At 31.9% G+C, this 20,372-nt stretch overlaps 1 protein-coding gene across 5 annotated transcripts in view; it reads right to left on the bottom strand.

Annotated features, from left to right (window-relative positions):
* LOC130664099 (collagen alpha-1(XVIII) chain-like) overlaps positions 1 to 20,372 on the bottom strand; it is an 826,723-nt gene that overhangs the window by 215,717 nt on the left and 590,634 nt on the right. The gene's annotated exons all lie outside the window — the stretch shown is intronic.

Raw genomic sequence — 20,372 nt, 5'->3', positions numbered from 1 at the left:
AATATAATGTGCTAAAATGAGTCTGAAATCATACCAACTCTTTCTCTCTATAGTCTCTTCCGATTATCAGATAATATCATATAACTTGTTCCTTAGTTTTAATCATATTGTCAGCGAAAAATTGAAAAACCCAGTCTTTAATGTTTTTCTCGGATATTCGATATATTATTGCTCTGACTTAAGTCAAAACTCATTCAAATCTTGATTTTGATCACTGACATTGATTTCTGCCTCAACACATTTATTTCAGAGAACATAATCGATAATAAAAATTTAAAAGCCGCTTCTTCATTAATGATTTTCGATTCTTAACTTTTCAAACTCTAGCATAAAACGTAACTTGTTAGAGCTTGAAAAGCTCATAAAAAAAAGATTTCATGCAATAGCATTTTCGAGCTCGAAGAGCTCAAAAATTTATTCACAGTGATGTTTTCAAGCTCCTTGAGCTCGAAAACACCGGGAAGTTTTAGGGCTGACCCACAGGGTCAACCGACGCCCAGATTTTTTTTTTCCGAAGAGTCCACGGACCGCGGAAAAATTCTTTCAACTAAACCATTGCATAGGTCATTTAGGAAATTCATACAGCTTCAATTTGGTTTTTTTTTAACCTCGTAGGACGAGTTGTCGCAGAGATATCAGCCTTCAAACAAAAAATGATCCTTTTGGCTTCGATCATCGATATTTCAGGTACCAATGATCGCACAGTAAATTGAAGAGCGGCGTTAAAAATTTGAATAAATTTCCTTCAAGACCCTCTCATCATTTTTTGAAAAAAAAAAAAAATTTTTTTACTTTTAACATCCATTAGAAGTAAGTCCAAAAAAATGACTTTTTTTGGTTTCTCAGTAAATCAACCGCTACTCTGCAAATATCGATGAAAAAAAGGATGTTTCCTAGGACTTTTTCAACATAACCTAGGGAACACACCAACGTAACAGTGATATCACATCTAAAGAACATGTAACGTAACAAATTCAACGTAAATCGTAAATCGACTTATAAGTGACATAATCTTGGTGATTCTATTTTATCGTCACATTTACATCACAATGTAATGTTTCGGATATAGTTATATTGTTACAGCACTCTTACATAAAAAATAGTTATATTTTTTTTACATCGAAAGATTTTATCACATTTATGTAAAAAATTTTACTTTAATATGATGTACGTATTTCGACGGCATTGCGATAGAAAGGGTTATGCATAAAAATTCTGTATTTGTTATAATTAATATTTTTACATTAAATTTATGTAAAAAATAATATTTGATATTGAAACCCGCTGAGGTCTATGTCGAATCGGTGGAGTAACCTTTTTATTTATTTACATAAATTTACATCTTTATTTTCATTTGGTTATAAATAATTAAAATAATTATTTTTATTGTCATTAATATATTTATTTTATGATTAGTTATTTTATTTGGTTTTTCTAATTTTTGTTGTTTTTTTTTTTTTCGATTAAATTAAATACACATAAATAACAATAAAAATAATTATAAAATAATTATTTTGTAACGGGGTAAATTGGGTTACTTTATCGACCAAAATCGTGATTTGTCACTGATGATCACCTACCCTACCTGCTACCCCAAATGAGCATTCAATTAAGTTTTTTGACTTGTTGCTGGGCGCGCTAATAGAAAAAACTCTCACGCTAGGCCCAATCATAATTAATTAAGGGAGGAGTTTTCCGATCATTGCCAAAAATAATCGAGCAGAATTAATAAAACTAGAAGACAGCAGCGAAAAAGAACAGTAGTGACTGGAACGACCGGACTGAACAGACGTTCAAGACAGAGTCGGCAGGACTGGGCAACGTCCTAGACGCTCCCAGGGACAGAGTCAGTAGGATCGGGCAAACATCCAGACGCCCAAAGTTAGAATCCAAAGATAGAGCTGGGAGGACCAAAACAATACACAGACCAGGACAACTACACGGACAAGGACAACTAATACTGGACGAGCGATGGAAAGAATTCAACGTAAACCATAAAAGGTATTCTGTAAAATATCCCAGACAGGAAGCCGTAATACTTATTAATTAAAACATATAATTAAACGTCGTGTCCGCGAAGTATTGTCGTGTCTATTTTCGTGTAATATTCAATCAAAAACCGGTCTCAACGTAATTAGCTTTGTTATTTCCAGGTAGGTTGTGTAAAGCATCGCCGGAAAATTCATCTGAATTTTCCAGGCAGGTTGTGTAAAGCATTCACCAGAAAAGCAATTGTAATCTAGTCGAAATTATCTAGTCATTAATAATAGGATAAATGAATTATAATTAAGTTAAATAAATTTAAATAATAAATCAATTAATGAAATTATGAACGTAAAATGTGTCGTGAAGTAAGACGTGTTTCAGTTTGAGTATTGGATATGGAGTCAGTGAATAAAATGTTAAGCGGTAAATTAAAATAAATCCTAAAACCGGCTTAACAAAATTGGTGATAAAAGGAAGGTTAACGTTTATAAGAAATTAGTTGTTAATTGATTAGTGATTTTAAAGTAATAAATAATTATATAGGAATTAATTTTAATCAGAAAATAGGTGTAATGAAATTTTATATTGTAAAGTGTGTGAGTGTGGATAGTGTAATTATGAAATTTATGGATACGTAAATTAGGTTTTATCACGTAGAGGGTCGAGATGACCGCGTGAATTCGTTGTAAAGGTTTTATATCGCGTAGAGGGTCCAGGGGACCGTGCGGGAAAATATAAGGTTTTAGCCACGTAGGGGGTCTTGTCGACCGCGTGGAAAATGCTATTAAAAGTCGCGTGTGTGTGTGTATTATAAGTCCAGGGGACTTAGTGTGAGTGTGTATGGGTTACAGCCAAAGGTAGTCGGCTTTATTAATTATTGTTTAAGATTGTCAAAGGTACTTGACGTTAGGTTTATAAGGTTTAATAAGGTAATAAGGTTTATAGGGTTACAAAATAAAGGTATAAAATATTGTCAAGATTAAGTAAATAAAGGTTAAAATTGTTAAAAGTGAAATAAATTAACTAATTATAAATTATCCTTCCTCTTCCTTCTCTTACAAATCAATTTTACAACGACCCTGACGATCTAAGATCCGGCTCTGGCAGGCCTTTATTACTTCCAGTGGCGCTCTTTGTAAGGACGACCAGAGTAGCAGCTTAGTCCTGTTATAATTTACAAGCAGGCGGAAAAATTAATAAAATGTCTGACGTGAGAACATACAGTCGCTGCACAATAAATATTTAGTAGTTCAGGAATCCACTACTAAGATATTCATGGGCACGCAAATTGTTCCTCCAAAGATACATATGATCCACCTTTTATCCCTCAATCTAATGCACATTCGAGGTAACAAGTCCAACGGATTTATGTTTGTCTGGTATCAACCCATATGGGACGATACTAAAAAAAAATATCTGGGCGTCGGTTGACCCTGCGGGCCAGCTCCAAAAATTCCCACTGTTTTCGAGCTCAAGGAGCTTAAAAACATCACTGTGAATATATTTTCGAGCTCTTCGAGCTCGAAAATGCTATTACATGGAATCATTTTTTTATGAGCTTTTCAAGCTCTAACATGTTACGTTTTATGCTAGAGTTTGAAAAGTTAAGAATCGAAAATCATTAATGAAGAAGCGGCTTTTAAATTTTTATTATCGATAATGTTCTCTGAAATAAATGTGACATCCCTGTTACGTTGATGTGTTCCCTGATTAAAAAAAGCGATTTAAAACGATTTGCAATGTTAAATGCTCATAAGAAGAGGGATTCAAAAGTATTCAAAGTATTCGAAAGCATTAAAAAGTATTTAAAATTTTTTATTTCGAATCGTTTTAAATCGCTGTTTTTAATCAGGGACTAGGAATGTACCCCCAATAACTCTGTCAATTTTCAAATTGATCTATCAAGCCGTTTTTTGGGAATGACCGATCAAAGTTTTGCTAAACGACTAAAGGAACAAGTTTTGTTCCTTTGATTGTGTAATCATAATCAAAATGAAAAAATAATTGTTTTATGACTTTTTTCAAATTTTTGTGTTGGTCACTCAGCAAATGCAAGGAAATGACAAAAAGAAACTTACTTACTGCTAATGGATGTTAGAAATAAAAACAATTTTTTTTTTTTCAAAAAATGATGAGAGGGTCTTGAAGGAAATTTATTCAAGTTTTTAACGCCACCCTTCAATTTACTGTGCGATCATTGGTACCTGAAATATCGATGATCGAAACCAAAAGGATCATTTTTTGTTTGAAGGCTGATATCTCTGCGACAACTCGTCCTACGAGGTTATAAAAAACCAAATTGAAGCTGTATGAATTTGCTAAATGACCTATGCATTGGTTTAGTTGAAAGAATTATTCCGCGGTCCGTGGACTCTTCGGAAAAAAAAAAAAGTTTTTAATTTTTGGTCTCGCGGTATTTCTTATGTTTGCGTAATAGCCGGAGCTCTTGAAAAATTTTGATAAAAATGCACCAAAACTAGAGATTCCAAGCTATAAAATGCTTTTTTTTAAATCTCGATACGATTATTCTTCACTAAGTAATAGCCTTCCAAAAATCACCAAAAAATTTATAAAATTTTTCTGTTCCTTCAATTTTTTGCGTAAGCCTAGTTATATTTTACAATGTATGACCACGCTATTTGTTGTAGGGCCATTAATCGCTAGATTCTATACATGACCACCTACGGATTATTACACATGGCTAAATACACTTCTCACAAAAATTAAGGAAGTGTTATGTCCAATATATTTTTTTTTTTATTTAATTTATTTTATTTCATAAATAAATTTACGAAACTCCTCTCTACAAAAGCACGCGAAAACGCAGCGTCAGTATTACCATCACTTATGCGTATAAAAGTAGCGCGACGATTTTTGCATTAACGACTGACGAATAAATAAAAACTTGTCGTCATTTTCCACCAATGACAACAATTTAATTTCTCCCATCAACCATCGATCAAAGTTTTAAATAGCCTGAGCACCATGGCTCAGGGCCTTAGTTGTTGATCAAATTTTCAGATCTCGAGTCCTACGGTATCGTATAAACGGTGTCGTGGTTGTTGATCAGATCTTAGAATTTCGAGTCCTACGGTCCGCGTAAACGGCGTCGATAGCCCGTAATCTTATTGCAAAAATCTGTCCTAGACAAGGCAATAAGTAACCGTCCTTAATAAAAGGTACTAGGCCGATAGTTTCTATCGTGTAGCAGTATTATTTTATTAACAGCGGTTTATCTTATATTTAGATTCAGTTAAATTGTAAATTGATTAAGGTACTTGGCCGATATTTTCATATCGTGAAGCGGTATTATTTTGTTATTTACAATTATTATAAAAATCACTCCGACTCGATCGAATAGTGACACAAAAATCAAGTGTAATTGTAGTCCGATCTCGGGTCAAGATAACCTGCGCAAAAAAAGCCATAAGGCTACATAAGGACGCATTTTAAAAATAAGTAAAAATAATTAAAATTAAAAATAACCAAATTAAATGGTTTTATATCTTTTATAAGTGCAAACCATTGTAACAGTTATAGTGTATAAGTGCTGTAATTGAGAAAGTAAATAACAAGACAAAAGATAATAATCTTAACTTAGTGAGTTTATTCGAAAATGGCACATAAGATTCTATCCTACTTCCCCAGCCGCGCCCATTCAACCAACTCCTTCAGAAAGAGGCCGAGTGAGCTGCAAAGTTTTGGAGGGAAACAACCGGTTGTACTAGAAGAAAGACTCATCTAAAGGTAAGTGAGAGACATTTAAAATATTTTCTCTCTATTGATCGATATCTAAATGCAACGTGACCAAGCTCGAAGGCGTTTGGGTTCATACTCTTCGAAAAACCCACAATAAATAATAAATAGAGGAAGTGAAAACCTTCCTCGTATCCTTTACTGTTGTCCACATCCTCCAAATCGCTCGTTAAATTTTTCTATCGCTACCAAAGGGAGAAATCTCGGATAATTAATTTAAATCTAAGCGGCGGACATAACAGAAGCAAGAAAAAAATCAAAATTTTTGGGGAATTTCCAACAGGCTGTAACTTGTAGAAAAATGGTCGTACAGCAAATAAAAAAAGCAAATTGTAGCTCTAAGTGTCTAGCTTTTGGAACTAAGTTTGAAAATTTTTTTTTAGAATTTTTTTTCGAATAATCGTAAGAAATCCACCGAAAAAAATTTTAGAAAATTTTTTGTTCTCTTTTTTAATCTACTGACTTGGAAAATTTGTTTTGACGTAACATCTATATGGACCGGATAACTTGTTTATTTAGCTTTAATTTGTTGTTTAAAGATCTTGGATACGATCATTACTCGCTGAGATATCGGTGTTTGAATAGAAAAAGATCATTTGTCTTTGATTATCAATATCTCAGCAATCAATGATCGCACAGAAAATTTACGGTCGGGTCAAAAACATGAATCAATTATCTCCAAGATTTGGCTATTGATTTTTTGAAAAAAAATTTTTTTTCAATCATTACATGATTTCCAAAAAACAACCAAAAAAGGGCTTTTCGTGGTTTTTTGGAAAATCAATCGCCTACTCAAAAAAAAAAGGCCATTCGGCAGCCGCAATGGAAGTAGATTTCTCATTGTTTGATTTTTTTCACCGTTCAAATAAAAGTTAATAACGAAATAAAATTTTTTTGACATTTTCTTAAAAATTCTCAAGATGGTAAAACAACAAAAATCGAAAAATTATAAGTATAATGCCAAAAATAAAAGCTTACTAAATGAGCTTCAGAATAATTTTTTATGAAAATGCACTATATGTTTTGATTCAACGTTAGTTAAAGATACCTATGCATATATTAAAACTATCGGACCAATGGTATTGCAGATTCTATTCGAACAATTATGATAGATTATCGTTTTATTCCTCGAAAATTCTATCATGAGGTCCAAGGCAATAATTTGCTTTCAATGAAATCCACTAAAAAATTAATCTAAGATTAAAATTTGATTGTGATATACCATAGTGTCATACTTTAAATTAGTACTGATATTTGCAATAAAAAGCCTATCAGAGTATCAAACGGCGAGTAGATGTAGAGAATATGATTATCATAACTAATGTTAATCTTGTTATTGATATATCATATCATTTATACACTGTCGATAAAACAAAATTGTATATACCCGCTGAATTAAGATGTTTGGATTTCATAAGTGTCACACTGCAATAATATAAATTAAAGTAGCTCCATGAATTTACTTAGAAGTAGGAGAACTAATGCAATAGCAAAATTTCATTAAATGAATGGTAAAATAAGTAATTTCAGTGGTCTAGGCATATATATAGGCATGAAAATTAAAGCTTATTTGAAGAGCTTTCAGATGAATTTGATATAATGTCGATAAGTTATCACATTCAAAAGATATTGAAGGAAGAATAAGTAAAAATATGAATTTTAGACATTTTGCAAATTTTGAAATGCTATAACTTCTAAACTAATCTACCGATTGAGCTTATTTTCAAACTCGAACAAGGTAGTCACCCACAAAATACGTATACTAAGTTTCAAGGTGATCGGTTTGAAATTGTGGCTATAATCAAAATAAAAACCTGCATAAAATTAGTTTTTATAATATTTTGTAAATGTTCAAAACCATTTATCTATTAGAAAAAAATGGTCAAATCAATGAGCTGTATTGTCAAAATTATAGGCAATCGAACGAGCTTTCACATAGAACAAACGAAAATAAGCTATCTCTTTCCATTTAGAAGTTACATCCAATTAAAGCGGCAAACGAATTATTTTTGAAAATTTTACAAAATTTTAATTAACCATAACTTCTAAACTTATTGGCCGAATCGGCTCATCTTCGAACTCATACTAGGTAATTGTCCATAAAATAAGTATACTCACCCTCGCAGATTTGAATCACGGTGAAAACACTGTGGAAGTGTAAACACCGTGGATCCACCGTGGTTACACGGTGGGTTTGTGTTACGTCCTGTCGGTAATACTTATACAAATTAGGGGAATCGTTAGAATTTTTAGAACGTTTTAGGAATCTACTGATCCCAGGGAATATTCTCTGGTTAAATTAGATGGATGTTGAAATTATAATTTTATGTGAAATGTACCGGGAGGTACTTACTTTGTCGGTCCTTTTGTTGTTTCTGAATTGTATAAAACGGCAACGCCACCGTAGATCACTCAATCGTTATTACCTCAGGAACTGGGGTTGCTGGGAAGTATATCACTTCCGTTACTGTTGGATCGTTCAAAAGCCTTTGTAAAATTCTAATAGATTAATTTTCCTTCCAAGATCATCAGCGGATCTCACTCATTAAAATCTGTCACTCGACTGCTAATTAATTCTCTTGACTCCTTTGTTCCCTTTGCTAATTCCCCATTCCCCCCCCCCCCCCCCTAAATTCTATATGTGGCGTGGAGGTGGTGAGAATCAACGCCAAGATGAGGTCTCAGCTTTTTGTTTAGACTGCAACTTTGGTTATCTCGATACTTTATTCTTCTAAGAATTATTATTTATTCAAAATATTTAATTTCGTTTGAATCATTAAAATTTTGATTATTAAATTTAATCTCGTCAGCAGTAAATATTGTTTAAATTATTAATGCAAAAACCAAGGAATAAGTGAGATGGATAGCACACGTGATACAATAATTTTATAAAATTTTCATAAAAAAACTGTTCAGGGTGCCAAACATCCACCTATTCCTTGTTTATATAAAAAAAGAAAATTTTTAAGGGTGAAATGGACTCTCTCAGACGTTGATTCTCATCGGAAGGTATTAGGCGAGAATAAACCCTGAAGAGCTTATTCTCGTTTTATTTCATTCTATCACTACGGCAATAATCGTGTTATAGTAGCTTATGGTACGTATTCGTATAAATGTATGCGTACAAATGTATAATATATAAATGCATAATATATAAGTGCATTATACACACATATACCCATATACACTCCTATTTAGACTATATAAGTGTATACTTATATATATATATATATATATATATATATATATATATATATATATATATATATATATATATATATATATATATATATATATATATATATATATTGTAACATGAGGAAAATTCGACATCGACCCGTGGTTTGAAAATTATTTGAAATAATAAATAATTATCCGGTGAGCAAATTTTAGTGACCTCTAGCATCGAAAATTCCGACTTTGACCGAGCAAACGATCCAACACATTGATTGTCACGAGAGATCCGGGATAGACGCCGAACTGAACGGCCACGTTTTTTGTATTTGAACAATTCGACTCCGACCAATTTCGATCCCGACGATTGAACAACGCGATTTACGACTAAAACGACCAATCCGAGTTTTGATCAACGACTAGTTAAATTAATTGATCACGACAATTAATTTCGACCGACAATAACCGACTCCGTGAACAAGTGAACAAGCCGAAGCCTCGGCCCGAAACCTGAACAACGTGTTCTAGTGAATTTAGTAGTGAACAAGTGAACCGCGTTCGTGTAATAATTATTAATTAATAATTAATTACGCGTAAAAAATTATATGATCGTGCAATTTAACGTGTTACCGAAATAAAATATTATTTTACATTTTATTTTATTTCCATCGAGCAATTCTGAGAATTACGGCTTATCCGTGTCTCATTCGCAACAGCAGTCTTGTCACCGCGCCGTGTAAGAATACACTGACGTCACTCGTCAAGTATTTCTTTAATACTTCCGCTGTATGTGTGTCTCCGGACAATAAAATTATATTATTTTAATTTCGTAAATCGACTGTGTTTCTCCGAGCAATGAACTAATTGTGTTTTCGATCAACTACGATTTTGTTGATAATTTTGTTTATATCGAGTCAAGCCGGCCACGGCAATTTATTATTTTGTTGTAACCGATTATTTTTGTGAAACCGATCAATTTAGTTTGTTTGTTCAATATATGACTGATTATTGTTTTGTGTTTAATTCTGATCAATCGTTTATCGTAATCTTAAGTGCCTGACCTTTCCCCGATCCGCCACCCTGAGCCGAGTTATATTTTGATAATTGTTTGTTTTGGTGATTATAAAATCACCTGGCGCCAAACTAATAATTTTGAACAAGGTTGCCAAAAATCGTACGTGTATTCGGACTTCACTCCGGTAGATCCCCGGTGGTGAAAAACCCGTTACAATACATATATATATATATATATATATATATATATATATATATATATATATATATATATATATGACTAAAGCATAACTGTATGATATACAAATATATATATATATATATATATACATATATATATTTCTGTACATGTGTGAACGGCCGTGAGGGCATACCCATACCCGCGGATATGACATATGCGCTCAAGCTCATATTCACCCAGTTACATACATACGTATGTATACATATATATATATATATATATATATATATATATATATATACACAAGAAATGCGTACTTGCAAATACTTATGCGTATAATAAAGAAATTAACATAATTGAAAATTAATGTAATCATTACGGGTATTGTTAATATTTGGCCTGGCATTATGCACCAGATCCATGTACAATAATAACATATATAGTTAAACAAAATTTTCAGGAAGACTCCGGTGGTGCCTGGATGTTGACTTTGGATGATAATTCACATTATTGCTTGTGGTAGGATGCAACCCAACGTCGTCTTATGAAATTTTTTATTAGTCGGCCTCTAATTTCGGATAAAGGGTTGAAGGGTGACGAGGACGTAACAGTTTGTTTCATTTCACCACCGGGTATACACAGTGTATCCACTCCGACTACGCGGTGTATCCACCGTGATTACGCGGTGTATCCACCGTGATTCCACGGTGGCTTTGTGCTATTTCACCACCGTGGTACCACGGTGTATCCACCGCGTAATCACAGTGGAAACACCGTGTATACACAGTGATCAAGCAATCGTGGAATCACGGTGGATACACCGCGTAATCACAGTGGTAGAATGGAACAAACCCACCGTGTTTCCACCGTTATTCAAATCTGCGAGGGCAGTTTCATTAAGATCGGTGTAGAATTGCGGACGCTATCGTTGGAGAACGGCGCGTAATATTGTATATATATATATATATATATATATATGATGATTAATAAATTAAAAAAATCCTTTTAAGGAACACTTTACTGCACACTAATGCAAAGTTCCTGATTACTGTATTAGTGCAACAAAGATATACCGTTCACCCACTTAAGTGCGAAAATGAAAAAAAGTAAGAACTTCTGATAAGGATGCAAACTGATTTGATATGCTATTTGCAAAAAATTTTAGCTAAAGATAAAAAAAATAATTTTTTTCTTTTTTTTTCGTCATGCTGTATCCCCAAAATTATAGTAGCTGAAAATCTGTGAAAATTCTCAGCTGCTGATATAAGGATAAAGTCTACAGAGTTTCAAATTTTTCGAACAATTACTTTGGCCGGAATAAAAAATTAATTGTTCAATGCCAAAAAACCTGTGTTATTGAAATGGGAAACTTACATCGCTGTGCGGCACGGGTTAAAATTGAGATAGAGACCTGAAACTTTGAGAATATTTTTTTTTATTTATTTCGAACCACATAAGCCTATGGGAGCATTAAAATTCAAAAATGTCCAAAATAAGGACCACTCTAATATATATATATATATATATATATATATATATATATATATATATATAGTTAGTGGTTCAGGTGATAATACAAATTATTAAAACCAACTAATTAATTTAAACAAATGTTTTATTTAAATAAACGGAAGTAACACAGTAATTGTAAGTATATAGTAAAAAGAATGAAGCCTGGATGCGTGTATACAATCCCACGGTCTATTACTAATTGTCCCCACCGATGTAGTAGAGATGGATAAATGAAATAATCGATGTTCGACGGAAACTGTCGAAGTGTATCGATCGCGTCACCTAGTAGCAACGCTACATATATAAACTTTTGAACCAAATGTATTTTCTGACTCAGCTCGTCGAGCTGAGTTTAGAAGTAGCAAAATTTTTCGAAAATTCCATCATGAGGACAAATACAATAGTTAGATTTTTGTGAAATCTACTAAAAAGCGGTTTTTCGGCCCAACCTAATATATATATATATATATATATATATATACACTGGTCACAGAAATTAAGGGATAGAAAAAAAATCCGAAATTTTTAGGTGATTTTCAACATGCTGTAACTTGGTGAAAAATGGTCGTATGAAAAATCTAAAAAAAGCAAATTGTAGCCTCAAGTTTCTAGTTTTCAGATCTGGACCTCAAAAATTCTTATCATGTACGGTTCCGGAGTAATCATAAGAAAACCAACAAAAAAAAAATTTTCAAAATTTTTGCTGGTCTTTCAATACCTCTATGGGCGATAATAAATTTTTTTGAATAATCCGACTGTCTGACTTTTCTCGGAAATTTTATGCCCTTTAATTTGGTGGCCTTAAAAAGTCTCTACGACGATTTGGCGCCGAGTTATCATTGATCAAAGCAAAAAAGTCCATTTGGCTTTGATAATCAATAACTCCGGATGTATTGGTCGTACGGAGAATGGAAGCAGGGTTTTGAAAACTAGAAAACATTCTCTATAAGGCAAAATTAGTGGCATTTGAGAGAAAAATTTTTTTTAAAGCGAAATTGTTTGGTAAAAAACAGGTCAAAATTCACAAATTTAAGGATATTCGGAAATCTTGCTATAACTTTGGATATAACGGATGAACAAAGGATATCTTCGACTTTTTTTCAACCTCATAGTGTCCTGAAAAAACCGTGAAAATTTCAAATCGCTGCGATTTTTCTTTCTTAGTGCCCCGAAGCTTTAAATTTATCGATTTTGTCAAAAATCACCATAATTGGTAGTTTCTCGGTTTTTGTTCATTTTTTCGATTTGAAAAAATTTTTTTTACCGATAATCTTCATTTCTTCGATCAAAAAGATCGATTATCGAAAAAAATTGGAAAAAAAAGATTTTGAAAAAATTTTTTTTTTTTCTCAAAATTTTTTTTTCCAAAAATTTTTTTTTTTTCGAAATTTTTGTTTTTGTTGTATCTGCAATGATTCATCATTGTCGAAAAAAATTCCTAAAATTTTTTTTACCGCTGTAACTGCATCTGCTTTAAATGTCAACTTAACAAACATACGCTTTGGGTAACTCTAATGCCGGCGGTAAAAAAAATTTTAGGAATTTTTTTTGACAATGATGAATCATTGCAGATACAACAAAAACAAAAATTTCGAAAAAAAAAAATTATTGGAAAAAAAAATTTTGAGAAAAAAAAAAATTTTTTCAAAATCTTTTTTTTTCAATTTTTTTCGATAATCGATCTTTTTGATCGAAGAAATGAAGATTATCGGTAAAAAAAAACGTTTTCAAATCGAAAAAATGAACAAAAACCGAGAAACTACCAATTATGGTGATTTTTGACAAAATCGATAAATTTAAAGCTTCGGGGCACTAAGAAAGAAAAATCGCAGCGATTTATTATTTTCAGGGTTTTTTCAGGACACTATGAGGTTGAAAAAAAGTCGAAGATATCCTTTGTTCATCCGTTATATCCAAAGTTATAGCAAGATTTCCGAATATCCTTAAATTTGTGAATTTTGACCTGTTTTTTACCAAACAATTTCGCTTTAAAAAAAATTTTTCTATCAAATGCCACTAATTTTGCCTTATAGAGAATGTTTTCTAGTTTTCAAAACCTTGCTTCCATTCTCCGTACGACCAATACATCCGGAGTTATTGATTATCAAAGCCAAATGGACTTTTTTGCTTTGATCAATGATAACTCGGCGCCAAATCGTCGTAGAGACTTTTTAAGGCCACCAAATTAAAGGGCATAAAATTTCCGAGAAAAGTCAGACAGTCGGATTATTCAAAAAAATTTATTATCGCCCATAGAGGTATTGAAAGACCAGCAAAAATTTTGAAAATTTTTTTTTTGTTGGTTTTCTTATGATTACTCCGGAACCGTACATGATAAGAATTTTTGAGGTCCAGATCTGAAAACTAGAAACTTGAGGCTACAATTTGCTTTTTTTAGATTTTTCATACGACCATTTTTCACCAAGTTACAGCATGTTGAAAATCACCTAAAAATTTCGGATTTTTTTTCTATCCCTTAATTTCTGTGACCAGTGTATATATATTAGGGTGGTCCTTATTTTGGACATTTTCGAATTTCTATGCTCCTAGAGGCTTATGTAGTTCGAAATAAATAAAAAAAAAAATCCACTAAGTTTCAGGACTCTATCTTAATTTTAACCTGTGCCGCACATCAATGTAAGTTTCCCGTTTGAATAGCATGGGGTTTATGGCATTGACCGATTAATTCTTTATTCCGGGCAAAGTAATTGTTCAAAAAATTTGAAACTCTGTAGACTTTATCTTTATAGTAGTAGCTACTTCTCAGAATTTTTACAGATTTTTAGCTACTATAACTTTGGAGGTACAGCAAGATGACAAGAAAGAAAAAAAAATTTTTTATTGGTATCTAAAATATTTTTAAATAACAACAAATCACTCTGAATCCTTATAAGGAGTTCTTACTTTTTTTAATTCTCGCACCTAAGTAAACGGCATATCCGTTGCACTTATACAGTAATCAAGAATTTTGGCCGAGTCTTGCTCACGAACAAACGAATATTTCCGAAAAATTAACGCATACTTCGCTAAATGAGGCAATTTCGCTCGTTATTTGCTAGTGATTTTTCCAGAAAAATTTTTTTTTATATTTTTTGATTTTGTGTCTTATTAAAAGATATATGATGATTTCAATCGATATCTGAGATCGGTATATCTATGTGACTGATCATATTATGCCTATATTAACATTTAATAAATAATATAAATAAATTAATTTTCTTTTAATACTTGCTTCAATAAATTAGTCAACTTTAAGTTTATTATTTATTTTAAGCAATAAATAATAAACAAAAAGTTTTTAGTTTTGTGGACTATAATGTCAAAATAGTGATTTGATTTCAACTTTATAGCTATAATAAATTATTCCTAACATAGATCTATTTTTAAATAAATACAATAGACTTAAAAAATCTGGAAAAAATTTTTGCGGCACACTATCTCAAAAATCATCCTTCAAAGGACCACTCTACTGCACATTGATGCAATATTGCCTCATTTAGTGAAGTGTGCGTTAATTTTTCGGAAATATTCGTTTGTTTGTGAGCAAGACTCGGCCAAAATTCTTGATTACTGTATAAGTGCAACGGATATGCCGTTTACTTGGGTGCGAGAATTAAAAAAAGTAAGAACTCCTTATAAGGATTCAGAGTGATTTGTTGTTATTTAAAAATATTTTAGATAACAATAAAAAATTTTATTTTTTCTTTCTCCTCATCTTGCTGTACCTCCAAAGTTATAGTAGCTAAAAATCTGTAAAAATTCTGAGAAGTAGCTACTACTATAAAGATAAAGTCTACAGAGTTTCAAATATTTTGACAATTACTTTGCCCGGAATGAAAAATTAATCGTTCAATGCCAAAAACCCCATGTTATTCAAACGGGAAACTTACATCGCTGTTCGGCACGGGTTAAAATTGAGATAGAGACCTGAAACTTGGAGGATATTTTTTTATATTTATTTCGAACTACATAAGCCTCTAGAAACATAGAAATTCGAAAATGTCCAAAATGAGGATCACCCTAATACATATATATATATATATATTAGGGTGTCCCAAAATAAAAAAATATTTTTTTTTTAACGTCTTATGGGCTCAAAAGTTACTTCATATTGTAACGAATGTGAAACTGATCTTTTAAATATTTGAATAGCTAGAAAACAAATGCCTTCTTCTCTTGTTTTATAGATGCGCGATTAAAGTCAGTCAGTCTTATATTGACAGTTAAACAGCAAACATTGTATCTCAATAAACTATATATTGCTCTTGCTTTCTTTTACTGCTGTTAATTGTGGTGTTGTTATTTCTAATATAAGTGTGTTATCATTGTAGTGCATAAGTGATATTAATTTAAGATACCAACCACTACAATTTGGTGTCAGAAGTGCGCGTAACCTTCGTGTGTATTTACAAATATAAAATAAAAATAGCTGTCAAAATATTGCGACGCGACGGGAAAGGCAAAAGTTTGAAACGATCGTGTTTTTGATATTAAAAAAAAAAAAAAAGACGTAAATTCAGTGATCAATTAAACGAGTTTAGTAAAAACATATTTTTTTTAAATTTGTGATAAAGTGTGCGTGTGAATTTAAATAAATTTAGTGATGAATTGAATAAGTTTTGTGAATATATGTTATTATATTAAAGTGCGTGTAGTAAAATAAGTAAATTCGGTGATAAAAAAAAAAAAAAAAAAAAAGTTCTGTGGATATGTGTTATAGTGTTAAAGTTCGCGTAGTAATATAAATAAATACGGTGATGAATTAATTAAAATTTGTGAATATATTTTATAATATAGATTTCAAGTGCGTGTAATAATTTAAACGAATTCAGTGATTAAATAATTAAGTTTTGTGAAAATATTTTTCTTAATCGGTGTCAAAGTGCATATTTGAATTTATTTGTGTGATGTACTACATAAAAAAAAAAAAAAAGTTCGTGATTAATGAATTAGTGTTGTGAAAATATTTCTATCAATTTGTGTTAGTGCGAGTCTGAGTAATTACGCGTGTGATAAAAATATAAAATAAAAGTGATCGAAACACCAAACCACGGATAATCTTATTTTTTTTTTTTTTTAAAACAGGAAAAAGTAAAGACGGTAAAAATTTTCATAGAATTGATTGAGGAGTTCAAATTGAACTTGTGGACAAAATACAATTGGGAAAGGATAAATTTGGTGATGTATCATTATTCAATAATAATTAAAGTTAGATACAATTAAAAAAAAAAAAAAAAAAGTACAAATTAGCTAAAAATATCGTGACATCTAACCGCTCTTTTGTTTTGTAATCGATTGACATGATTAATAAACCGGGTACATTTGATGATTCTATGATGAAGAACGATAGATAAACGATTTTGTATAGATAGTAATATTTGAAAATTTTTATCTGGGCTATATAATACCTCAAGTATTTTATGAAGTCAATAAATAAGTTTTATATGGATAAATAGGAAAATTTTGTGAAACTGCTGAGATTACTATCATGAGTTAAATTAAAAAAAAAAAAAAGAAAAGTCGATATTAACGGAAATAATTTTATTTATTTACTTCAATGCGATTGGGAGGGTCCTTATGAAATTGAAAATAGGCTAAATAACGTAGTTTATAGAATCAGAAAAATTCCTAACGGGAAATATAAAATCGTGCATGTAAACCGTCTTGCACCGTACTGTGATCAATAAGAAAAATAAAAGAGAAGTCCGGCTGGGGCCCTGAACGATCTCAGTGTAGACGTTGTAAAGGGTTCCCGGGATTCTGTAGTCAATTAGTAAGTCTAGGATATCTTGCAAACTGATAGAATTGAAGATGTCTGAACGACTGCTAAAGACTGGTATAGTCCTTAAGAGAAATCTGGCAGTGGACCCTGAATAGCCACACTGTAGACGTTGCTGAAGAGTTCCCGAGATTCTGAACGAAGTCTGGCTGAGGGCTCTGAACGATCTCGGTGGTAACGTTGTTCAAGGGATTCCCGGGATTCTATAAGGACTGGAAATGTTCTGGGTTTGAGTATATTAGCTGAAGGGAAGTCTGGCCGTGGGCCTTGAACGATTAATCGTTGCGGGGTTCCCGAGATTCCTCAGTCATTGATCGGAGACTGGATATTTCTTTTGATCTAAGTGAGCTCAACGAGGGTCAAAAGTTTGATTCTGAGGACTTATCAATGGCTAAGAGCAACCTGACTGGAGCTTTGGGATCCATCCGGAGTTGACACAGTCGACATTTCTCTTTTGTTGATGGCCACGACTTCTGAGAGATAGATGGATGCCCTGGAGAGTTTCCGAGGAGCTTTTAGGGAGAAAAATGAAATTCGTTGCAACGTGTGTTATTCAGTATCATTGATATGTTAGCTATAGATGACATATCGGAGAATGGTCTGGATGAATCGAACGGCAGAACATTGAGCATATAAGATCAAAATTATTGAATTGATCACGATAATAAAAGTTGATAATTAACAACTGATAAATAATAGGATGTAACGATGAAATATGTTTAGCTATAAAATTTAATAAAATGTTGGAGATACTTGTTTTGTTCTTTATTATGTGCAGATAATATTTCCAATTTTATTGGGGAAAGAGAGAAGGAGTCCATTCCTAGTCCTTCAAGGAGGAGAGGAAGGAGTTTCTGTTCCCATCCCGTACCTGTTCCCATTCCCATTGAAGGTCCATTCAATCAAGAGGAGGGTTACATTTTTTTAATTTTATTTATTTGATTCGCTGAATAGGAAAATAGAGTCACGCGTATCGATTAACTATTTAGCAGAATATTTTATTTTTTTATTATAAATTCTTAGCTCAATTAAACTATAGACTATTTTTTTTTATTTTTTTATTATATTTGCGTTAGCCTACAGGGTTGTTTTTGGGCTATGGTGTTTTTTTCCCTGTAGGGTGATAGATAGGGTGTGTTGGGACCATAGCGGAATCGAACGAAGATTGTAAATAGTTTTAATTTCAATTAAGTTCGATTCTTCCAACACAAATTTTATCGGGACGATAATTTTATTGAGAAGGGGGTAGTGTAACGAATGTGAAACTGATCTTTTAAATATTTGAATAGCTAGAAAACAAATGCCTTCTTCTCTTGTTTTATAGATGCGCGATTAAAGTCAGTCAGTCTTATATTGACAGTTAAACAGCAAACATTGTATCTCAATAAACTATATATTGCTCTTGCTTTCTTTTACTGCTGTTAATTGTGGTGTTGTTATTTCTAATATAAGTGTGTTATCATTGTAGTGTATAAGTGATATTAATTTAAGATACCAACCACTACAATATTATCAAAAGGATCCTCACGAAGTTTCAGCCAGATATCTTTAAAATTGAGCTATCACAACGGGGGGGGGGTCCCCTTTCCCGTTTAAAACACACGCGAAAATTTTTCATTTTAGTTTTTCGTTATAAAGACTATGAAAAAATTTTTTTTTCAGTTTTGCCTAGTATGATTCTGCAGAAAATTAAATTCTCTACAAAAAAGTGCAGATGCATTATGTATGTCAAACGAACTGGGAAAAAGTTACGGGGCTTCGAAAATCAACAAAAATTTAGTTCAATCAGTGTTCAATTTTTTTTTTATTATTTTTCATTTTTATTGCATCAAAAAATTTTTTTTTCCAATTTTAACGATCACGCTCTTGTAGAAAATTTAATTTCTTTCAAATAGTATCTGTTATCATATATACGTCAAATGAATGAGAAAAAAGTTGCAGGGCTTTAAATGTCAACGAAAAGTGAAGTTTAAAACATTAATTTTTTGAACTAAAATGTCAACGGAAAGTGAACTTCGTTTTTCGTTGACATTTAAAGCCTTGTAACTTTTTTCTCATTCATTTGACGTATATATGATAACAGATACTATTTGAAAGAAATTAAATTTTCTACAAGAGCGTGATCGTTAAAATTGGAAAATAAAAATTTTTGATGCAATAAAAATGAAAAATAATAAAAAAAAAATTGAACACTGATTGAACTAAATTTTTGTTGATTTTCGAAGCCCCGTAACTTTTTCCCAGTTCGTTTGACATACATAATGCATCTGCACTTTTTTGTAGAGAATTTAATTTCCTACAAAATCATACTAGGCAAAACTAAAAAAAAACTTTTTTCATAGTCTTTTAAACGGAAAACTAAAATGAAAAATTTTCGCGTGTGTTTTAAACGGGAAAGGAGACCCCCCTTTGTGATAGCTCAATTTTTAAGATATCTGGCTGAAATTTCGTGAGGATTCTTTTTATAATATGAAGTAACTTTTGAGCCCATAAGACGTTAAAAAAATAAAAATATTTTTAACTTCCCGCTAAGAAAATTGTAAATTTTCAAAAATTCGGGAAGTTATTGGTTTCGGTCCGATTTACGAAAATCGAATTTCCATCAGATGTTGACGTTTCGAGGTCCTAGGAAGCTATCCTGACTAATTTCACGATGATGTCCGAGTGTATGTATGTTTGTACGTACGTACGTATGTATGTATGTATGTAAATATTTATAATTCTTGAACGGATGAACCGATTTTGATCGTTGAGGTGTCATTCGACGCGGCTTGTTAATGTCTTGAAGCCGTAAAAATTTGAACTTAATCGGTAGAGTGCGTTCAGAGATATTTCAAAAATAAAATTTTTTCGAAAATGTTTTATTTGGATAACTTTTAATTTGCGCGATGGATTGATTCCAAAATCTAATCAGCTCTAAAACTCTATAAGCCGCGTCGAATGTAACCTCAACCATCAAAATCGGTTCAT

This window comes from Microplitis mediator, chromosome 2, assembly GCF_029852145.1.
Source record: "Microplitis mediator isolate UGA2020A chromosome 2, iyMicMedi2.1, whole genome shotgun sequence".
In the NCBI taxonomy this organism is placed as follows: Eukaryota; Metazoa; Arthropoda; class Insecta; order Hymenoptera; family Braconidae; genus Microplitis; species Microplitis mediator.
This window is presented reverse-complemented; position numbering and strand designations above follow the sequence as displayed.